At 45.9% G+C, this 9,820-nt stretch overlaps 1 pseudogene; it reads right to left on the bottom strand.

Moving 5' to 3' along the window:
- LOC115330464 lies at positions 1-8,624 on the bottom strand (annotated as a pseudogene).
- Between the last annotated feature and the right edge of the window lie 1,196 nt (positions 8,625-9,820).

The following is a 9,820-nucleotide window of genomic DNA, read 5'->3' as shown; positions in this document are numbered from 1 at the left end:
AGTATACTAAATTTCAGCACGATAAATGAAAAATAAAAAAGTTAAAGACCCTCGTTTTTCCTTATACACCGTTTTCGATAATGGCGGATCAGACTGGAATTATGAGAAAATGCTTGGTGGCACTGCTTGCACTTAAATGGCTTTTCACCAGTGTGCAAATGATTATGGCTTCGTAGATCGAAATTTCGAGCAAAGGCTCGGGGGCACTCCTTGCACTTAAATGGCTTTTCACCAGTGTGCGTTCGATTATGGCTTCGTAGATTGGAATTTTGAGCAAAGGCTAGGGGGCACTGCTTGCACTTAAATGGCTTTTCACCAGTGTGCAAAAGATTATGGATTTGTAGATCGGAATTTCGAGCAAAGGCTCGGGGGCACTGCTTGCACTTAAATGGCTTTTTACCAGTGTGCAAATGATTATGGCTTCGTAGATCGGAATTTCGAGCAAAGGCTTGGGGACACTGCGTGCATTTAAATGGCTTTTCACCAGTGTGTGTTCGATTATGACAGGTCAGAAGGGAATTATAAGCAAACTCTTGGGGGCAAAGCTTGCACTTAAATGGCTTTTCACTGTAGTGCTTTTGAGTGTTGTCGAGCACTTGGGCCTTAGAGTAATACTTGGGTGGATGCTCGCACTTGGATTGTTCATCACCATGGGCAGTCAGGTGGCTCACAATTCCACGCTGATCTCTGGTGACATAGGTGCAGGAACAGCATCCAAACCAGATGTCCTCGGTGACTTTCAGTGGGCAGCTGGTCTCCCCCAACAATGTTGCTCCATCACCTAGAAGAAAAGACCATGTGTATTCACACACAAGTAAAGCCCAACTAAGATAGCCACTTAGTTTGGAAAAGAGTAGTCCTAATGCAGTTTTGCCTCAGCTGTAGTTAGATATTTTGCTGCACTTTGAAATTCAATTCACAGAAGCACTCATATGCAACTAGCATTATTAAGGGAAGCCTATAACCTTGAAAAGTGGAAATCCTAAAAAAAATCAAACATTTTTAATTATTTTGATTTATAAATTATACTTTACATATCCTTTTACTATAAAACGTTTTCCGGCTTTCTAAAAGTTTTCTTTTGTGACAAGAAAATGTTTTTACCACAGTACCTTTGGATTTATAGTCTGGATCTGAATACTTTTGGGGGGCTAGATAGCTAATTATTCAAAAGGTAGAACAAAACAATATCTCTAGAGATTGTTAGATATGTTGTTTTCTAATTGACAATGACTCTGATTATAGCAGGTCAGATGGGAGTTATGGCAGGTCAGATGGGAGTCTTCCATGAAGCTATCAGTAAAAGAATTTCAACATGTGGTGCTGTCATGTCCCGCTAATATGGACGCCCCACTATATGGACACAAATTTGGGGGACCAATCCCTCCCTATGCAAATCTGCCTCATGAATATTAAAAGTCGGAGTGCAGGCTAAGGACAGCTAGTTTTGGGAGCAAACTGGGTAAATACATGCGGGTTTGTCTCATGATTACGGACACAAGAGGGTCCCCTAATAAAAACAAGCAGAGTTCACCGAGTTTCACTACTTTCGGCTGCTAGTTTCGCTTCTTTCGAAAGGGATGACGTTGGCACTGAAGAATGGCTCAATTTCTTGGGGCTTTCCAGCCAAATCTGTAACCTTTCCTTCTTTCATTGTGTTATGTTCTTCAAGTTTTTCATCTGTGGCCACTTTCTAGCTTGTCTGGCCTCTTTTGTCTAAGCACATTTGCGGGCAGTCGTTTTTTGGTTGAAAATCAGTCCAGTAACCATGAGCACACCTTGGCAAGGCAATAATTCGAGCGGGGCACTTAGCTGGCTGAGGCCAGGACAGGAGTCTCAAGGATAAATACATACATGGCTAAATTTGAAGATATAGATAAAATGTGCACTATGTGTAGAGAGGAGATAAACAATTGAATGTGTGTTTTTAACATGTAAGGAGTTTAGTGCTGCCCTTCCCAATAGGGCAACAGACGCACCGGGGCCCCTGAGTTTCACTGGAGAAGATGGCAGTTTGGATTACAGTAAAGTAGAGGCACGGAGAAGAGGTTAGAGTGCTGGTTGAAATTATCTAGGAAAAATTGATTGAAGAACTACCGCAAAATACTGGGAGAGCATTCATCACACCTTCCCTGAAAATGGGAATAATCTGGACATGGGCGCTTGTTCGGTCAAATCAGGCGCTAAGTGTATAATTTGCAGTATTACCAAGTTTGGAACATGTTGATAGTGGGCACTTGAACAAAATAGGCGCTTCACCGGTATTTCACGGTAAGTAGCACAGCTGGGGGCCGGAGAAAAATTGGGACTCCCTCACTAGTGACTCTGACCCAAGGTCTCTGGCCCAAGGTCTCTGGCCCAAGGTCTCAAGGGCCCAAGGTCTCCATTTACATGGGAGACATTTTAACCAAAAGGCAGCAAATCAATTGAGGCTTTTCTGATTATTTCGTGAATGGGAAATGAGTGTGTGCACCAGCTCACGTCGCTTCAACTGCCTGTGTGTCGTGGCTGTGAGTGTTCAAGCTGGTCAAAAGCTACCACCAGCTTCTGAGCAGGCATTCAGTAGGTTGGCCGTTTGTCAAGAACCTTGTGCCCTATTGTCATCTTCGTCTTTAAGGAGGTTTCTTGTTTGTACTGCGACTTCTTTCACAGTGTCTTTCTGCTCCGCTTGTAGCCAGTCAAGCAGGTGATTTCTCCTTGTTATGTTATGTCTTAGCGGCCGTAGTTTGTAAGTGCTTTTTGGCGATTGCGCATCAAGAATATTGACTTCCTGCTCACTCAGACACGTTGTGGTGCCGGAAGTGGCATTCACTGGCGGTTATAGTTTAGTCAGTGTGTTGCGTTGCACACCTGCAAGTGCATTGCACATCACCGAGATTGTAGTTCTTCTCGCAAGACAAGTGGGGGCTCATTCTGAGCCTACATTCATTGTGGCGAACTCCGTTTTCGGCAGGCAAATTTATGAATCTGCACTAATATTTGCTACAAATGTTTGACATCTGCAAAGCAAAGCAGTAAACAGAAGAAACTTCCACCGCACTGACCCACTTCCCGGATCACCAAGCACTGGTGGTAGTCATCAGTGGCTTCCACGACAGAAAGCAAGACGGCTACAAGAATTAACAAAGTCGCACCTCTGTCCTCAGGTACGTGACGGCACCACGTGCGCCCCAATGTGCGAAAAAACTAAAGCTGTCGATTTAGTTCCTTTGCACATTGGGACCGAGAAATACAACATTTTTTATCCTGGATTGATGGTTGAATTAGGGCAGAGGACTTTGATTCAAGCAAACCCTCGAGCCACTCTGCCCAAATTGTACCTAAATTTTCTTTTGGTTCTATAGCATTTATTTGTCACTTTTTTTAGCCCTTTTTAGTATTTCTCCAGGCATCTCTCAGTTCGCTTAAATATTTGGAAACCACTTATTCCTTCATTAATCCCTAAAATCCCAAAGCAATGAAAAAGTCTGCTTCAATCTAGGTTTGTACCCAACTTACCATACCTACAATGCTCTGCTGTTACCTTTGCATATCCCCATAGTGTGCAATTTTTATCTGTCACCTCAGATCTTGACGACAAGTCACGGTCCTTCACACCCGTCATTGCCACACAGAATGAAAACTTTTTTGAATTGTTAAAACAGTTATTTTCTTAATCCAAAGTTTTCTGCCGTAGCAGGTTTCTTGTCCAATTTCAACTCTCTCATATCTCTTTTAACTGACTTTGTCCTCATCATTCTTTTCAAGCATTAGCCCAGGACCTTGTAGAGAGCCCACTCCCTCTTTTACCTCCACATCCCTCGTATATGGGCGACACGAGGTTTTCATGGCAGCACCTCGCGGTCGCCCTCCTGTCACACAGCTGGTAGGATGCGAGCAGACGACGCGCTATGTCGAAGCACGAAGTGTCTGTGTTAGCTTGCATGTATGCCGAGTAAAAACAGTTTCTTTATGAAAGAAACGAGTATGACATTTTTGTAAGTAATCTTTCTAAGGACTAACAGTGCTTCAAAGTGGCTTTTTATATTAAAAAACTTCAAAATGTTCAAAAACAAGCGTGGAGCTTCACATTACCGCTTGCGCGGCATGCGTCAGGGCTATTCACAACCTCCCCAATTCTTGTTTTTTCAGATCTGTGAAGGCTGCTCTTCAAAAAGGCTTTGCATTCAGCAGAGTAAATGGCGTGCTGTCTTCTTCACTGTGCATGCACCCACAGCTGTGTTGCAAAGCGCCGCACACTTGTTTTAACTACATTGAGGTTGCTGATACCGGCGCTTCTATCCAAGCATAACTTGACACTTGCTGAGGAACAAATTCTCGTCAGCAACAGACACTTAGCTCCGCCCACATCGAGTATGTGGCAAAGTCTGCCCTATCCGTGACGTCACAAACGATGATGATGATAGCTAGCGAAGCGACCCTTAGTTCACGCAACCCACCAATAGGAGCCCAGCATTTAGCTTGCCCAAAGTCAATTCGCGGCTGCCATGAGCCTCTCCTCAAATTCAATTTCGCTGCTTGACTCCCTTTCCTCGAAGAAAAACCCAATCACCCTGCACATTTTCATCTGGGCTCTTAGCTCCCCTGGTGGAGGATCTCCGAATCAGCGCAGACCCCTAGAAGTCTGTGGACACCTGTACAAGTGCTGCTCTAGAGTATGACTGCCTGCAGTTTAGAAACCATCCCTGTCCTGTTTATAAAAGAGGTACCACCAAACAAAAAAAAAAACTCACCACGCCTTGAGGACTGAATTGGTTCCATTCGAATCGCTGGCGAAGGTCGAGTTCGTAAAACCAAGAGAGGCGCCTGGGACCACTTGAGATGCTAGGAACCTAATGCAATGAGCAATGACAGTAATTAAGAACAAAGTGAGCACACCCTCCAAGCACATTAAAACGACAAAAGCAAGCAACCAAGGCGATGAGAAACATTTTCTAGAAATCCCAAAACCGAGCAACGCGACGAGCGACAGTGAGAAATCTCCGTCGCTCACCACTGACTCTCGTCGTTTTCGCCAGTCTCGTCCCTCGCTGAAGCACTTTCATGCGGTACAGCTTTTAGAGTTCGAAGGTATCTCAAACCATCCTGTTCCTTTTTGCATTAGCAGTATGGTAAAAGTACTAACAGTTAAAGGAGTGAGGCCTCGCACGATACAATATCTGATATAACTATATGGCTGGAACCCATTAGCTGTCCCTATATTAATGCTAAATTTGGTTCGTAAATTCGTTGAACCGCAAAACCCTTCGATCCACCTATTTAGGAAAGCTGCCATGTTCCTCTTTCCACAGAGTTCAGAGTGTTGCAGCAGGGAAAACTATTATTTATTATTGATTTTTTGATATTATGATATTATTACTAATTTTTTCTCAAGTCTTTCGCCGCTTACTCACTTTCTCTTCTTGACAATAAGGGGAGAAAATTAGCGGGTAAACAAGGTGAGCTTAGTTCTCAACTTTAAAGTTGCTTTAAAAAAATGGCAACTGCATATTCAAGTCTATTTTGTCGACAGCCATAAGGAACTATCGTAGCTATTACATTAGGGTTTTCGTAGAACGTCGGCGTCGGACTGTGGGCCCCACGCGAGGTCTGTCCACTTTAAATTGACGGCTCCCCCAAGCAACACAAAAATCTTGCATACTCTCGCGTGTGATCTACTAATTCCCCATTAACGTGAAAAAAAAGAGCAGCTATATATTTGAATCATGCGACAAGATAAAGAAACAACAATTAACCCTGTCCTCTGCACAGCTGCCAATTCATGCTTCTTGCTATCTTTCTTGAATCACATCCCAGGAACAAAATAAAAGTTTTTAGGAGACAGATACCCTTCTGTTTAATACGATGCTGTGGCATTTGAGTAACTTCTGCATTCGGCATATTGCTTTACGAAGCGCGAGGCCAGCACGACAAGTGGACCAGCCTCCCGCATTGTTTGCTCCTCGTGCTGCTAACAAGTATAGGCGCGCCTCGCCAGGTGGAGGGGTGGCGCTGCGCATGTGCGGCGAAACTTCAGCCGCAGACTGGCTGATCTGTAAATGATCGAGCATGCGAACATGCATTTTCGCTGTGGTCTACCACTGGGGGGCACCTTCCTTTACACTGTCACATGCACGTGTCGGCCGAAGTTTGACAGCATCACGATTTTAGGCAAAGGAGCTGATAAGACTGCGAGAGTGTTGCTGGAAGTCTACGCGATAGGAAAGGAGGGTGATAAATCTGTCAAACATCACTGTATTTACACTAGAGATAAATTTTTTGAGCACGTGTTGACGCTATGACAGTGTGGTTCTTTACCTCGGTGTTTTCTATTCATTAAGGCTGTGTCTACAGTGCCGCCCGACAGCATTCCACTCGCGCCTACAAGTGCCATCTGAAAGAAAGTCGCACGGTGCGTGTATCACTGGGGAGCTTGTTATCCCACCTTCCCTCTTATGTTCATGCCGCTTTGCAGCAACACTATGCGGCTGCTAATTACAAAACTGTTAAACCACTTGGCCCCGTCGTACACGCTGATTCGCGGCGTCCAGCCGGCAACCCAAGCCCCGCTGTCCCCCATGCACCCCCGGAAATGGAGTCCCATAAAATTTTCTTCAGCGAAGTTTCGTCGACAACATCTGTTTTTTTCAGTGTTAATCGTAAAAAAAGAAACGTTGCAAATTTTGCCAAATGCCTCGACAAAACAAAAAATGTTTGAGAATAAAAAACAAAAAAAAAGTAACCCCACACTGTGGATCGAACCCGGGACCGCTGCATACAAGGAGGTTATAAATACTAGTGGGGGGGAGGTTGCAATATTTGTGAAGCCTAGCCATAAAAATTGTAAACGATTGTTTGGCCAACGTGACCGTGAGACTTCCGACAATTGATGCACGTGACGTGTCACGTGCGAGATGGATGGTTGATTATAGAAGGATTCCTTGCAGGGGTTGCGCGCGCTCCGTCCAGTAGGTTTTATCAAGGCGAAGGCTAGACGTGAAGCAGGCAAGCGGTCAAGGCGGATCAAGAGCAGACGACACACCGCTGCTGGAGCACGGGACGATCAAGGCAATCACCGCAATTGAACGGAGAAAACGAAAGCCTGGCGTCACCGGGACGCTAATTTCCTCCGGCTACGGGATGGGCGCTTGCAGTGTGATCGGCTGCCGGAAACTTTTCTTCAGCGGGGCCACCTTTCACCGGTAAGCCCTTGGCGTATTACACACACGGTTTTACGAGAATAGGAATCAATCAACAATTCTCTTAGGTTTCCAACGGTCGCTGGACTCCGGAAATGATGGATTTCAGCCGTTGGTCGCGGCGGTGTCTGAACCCCATTGAAGTGGAGCGTGGTGTGCTTCGCGCACTTCCAATTGTCAATAAAACATCTCCCAAGCTCTAGTCAAGTTGTGATGGTTCAATTTGTCCCCACCGCAATAAAATGTCCCAGTGGACGGCCTGCACAGCGGTCGCAACGAAGAGGAAAAGGTAAACGCATTGTGTGTGATATAACATGAGAGCGATTAGAGCGCGGGCGCAGAAATCATCGCCGCAAAAATGCCCAAGTATTGGTCCAACCTGTCGAATTGACATATAGTTATGAAATCATGTTTGTATATAATTTATTATTGCTGTGGCTAGTGTATTAATTAGTGGCCAGGAGATAAAAAAAAATACACCCCGCTGATGCACGCAGATTCAAGGCGCATTACCCAAAACACGCCAGCAGGCAATCGTTACAGCGCTGACGTTCCAAGTTGAATACTGTCGTTTTCAGGATGGTAACAGTCTGTAGAAAACAAAATGAATTTATTTTATAGTTGAGGGTACATAACGAAGCGCAGAAGGAATCGGTCGGCTGGGCGCGGGCCACAGTTTCTAGCATGTGATGACTGATAAATGAAACCCAACAGCACCACGCTCCCTACCACCAGCAACCATCAAGTAGGCGACGGTCACGTGTTGTGGTCACGTTGGCCCAATCAGTAAGGAAGGTAAGGAGGAAAACGAGAAAGAGGCGACAAGGGAGCATGGTTTGTGGAGCATACGTGGCTGACGTCATTGCCCCCTCCTACCCTTCGAATCTCCCTGTTGCGTATGGGGCAGACAAGTTGTAAAGCTACGCTACTTTTTCTTTCTTTATTGTTACGCTACGCTAAAGCTTTGAAAAACTCGTTTTGACAATTCGCTTTATACGAGACTTTCGGACGGCACTTGAAGGCGTGACTCGTGAGAGGACTACCGTCGGACGGCACTTAAATGCTCTACAAGAGTGCCGTCGGACGGAACTCTGCACACTACGTTTCCTTAAACGTTCAGTTGAAGTTCGGCACCCGTGATGTCCGTTCCACCCTTTGTCTCTGTATTTTTCGCGTGCTGCTACCAGTTTGTAATCATGAACCAAATCGCCTGCATCGCTACATTTGATCGACTACTCGTTTACCTGCCAGTCTCCGTACGCAAAAGCGCGAAAAGTCAACGTTGAAGAAGTCTTAGATGAATGGACGGCCAAGCAGGGAATTGCGAAGTTTATTTCAACGGTATCGCCTCGCATCTCACAATTCAGTCTTGGGAACAGTACCTGTTTGTTGAGCAGAGAAGTCTTTCACGCGCTGCGGTTGTTGTTGTTGCCCCTGTTGTTGCTGATAAAAACGTTAAATGAGTCATGGATCAATGAACACAGCTGGAGCTGAAGCCTTTGAATCGGGCGGCAGCTTGCGTCCTCTGGTCAGTAAGAATGAATGGACAATTAAATGGGTGAAAAAGTTTCCTCCCCTAACCGAAGGTGACAAGGGTGGCATACACATACAAGGCCAATGCCTGCGAAACTTCCTTTGCTGCGACTAGCGACAGTCGCGAGAGCGTGGCGAGAGCGACTCATACGACAATCGACCACTGACGATCAACTTCACACTGCAGGCGAGGACGCCGTCCGTGAGAAGCAGCAGACGAAATACACAAATGGCAGCTAAATCAGCCAAGGGTTTTTGGTTGGTTTCGGTTTCGGTCTTGTGGTTTGCGGCACAGCACCGCTTCTCACGTGCTCCGCTCCGTTTGGGTACAAATCCAGATTGTTAGTGGACTGTTTTTTAAACTGAGGTTTAGCTCGTTAAGTTGTTTATTTGTATAATGATTTTGTTTATTGTGCATAAAGATGTTTCGTTGCTTCACCAGCTGGCTCTGCATCTTTGTTGTTGTGACTAGGTGTAACATTGTGTGCGACACCGGACTGTAATAAAGCGAGCGATATCTGAGGAAAGAAGAGGGCACATACAATCTAATTTGCATGGGCATTCAAAGACGCGGGAGAGCAGGCGCGTCAAGAGTGGCCAGGCCCCGTGACGACAGCATTTGGCAGCCCTAAAATGGGTTTTTATCAGGGTAATAAAATAAATAAACCGTACACTTGACGGGAAAATGTATGTTGTTCCGTAGACTGTTGTCAGGTCAGTTCTAGGCAGGGCAATACGGCTCTAATTCGGTTGGAACCAGGGTTTCGACGTGGCCTCCTAGGCGGCAAATGCAGAGGCCAAGCCCTGGTCACGTACTCTCCGAATGCACCAGCTTGCATTTCGTCCATGATGAGAGCGAACGCTGCCGGCCTCGATGCGCTGCTTCGTCGAGTGTGGGGATGCGGCCCTTGCAGACCTGGGACTTCACAAACCCCCAAAGGAAAAAGTCGCATATTGTGAGGTCTGGCGATCGGGGCGCGCCCACGGCACGTTCGGCGATCCCCGACCCATCCAGCGTCCTGGAAAGGTGTTCGACTAGTTGGGTAACGCACCATCATACATAAAGATGCATACGTTCCGCTGCATGTGTATGCTTCCAACTCGGGAAG

The sequence above is a fragment of the Ixodes scapularis genome, unplaced genomic scaffold (assembly GCF_016920785.2).
Source record: "Ixodes scapularis isolate PalLabHiFi unplaced genomic scaffold, ASM1692078v2 PGA_scaffold6__148_contigs__length_123643588, whole genome shotgun sequence".
Lineage (NCBI taxonomy): Eukaryota > Metazoa > Arthropoda > Arachnida > Ixodida > Ixodidae > Ixodes > Ixodes scapularis.
The sequence above is the reverse complement of the archived record's forward strand: the minus strand, read 5'-3'. Positions and strand labels throughout refer to the sequence as shown.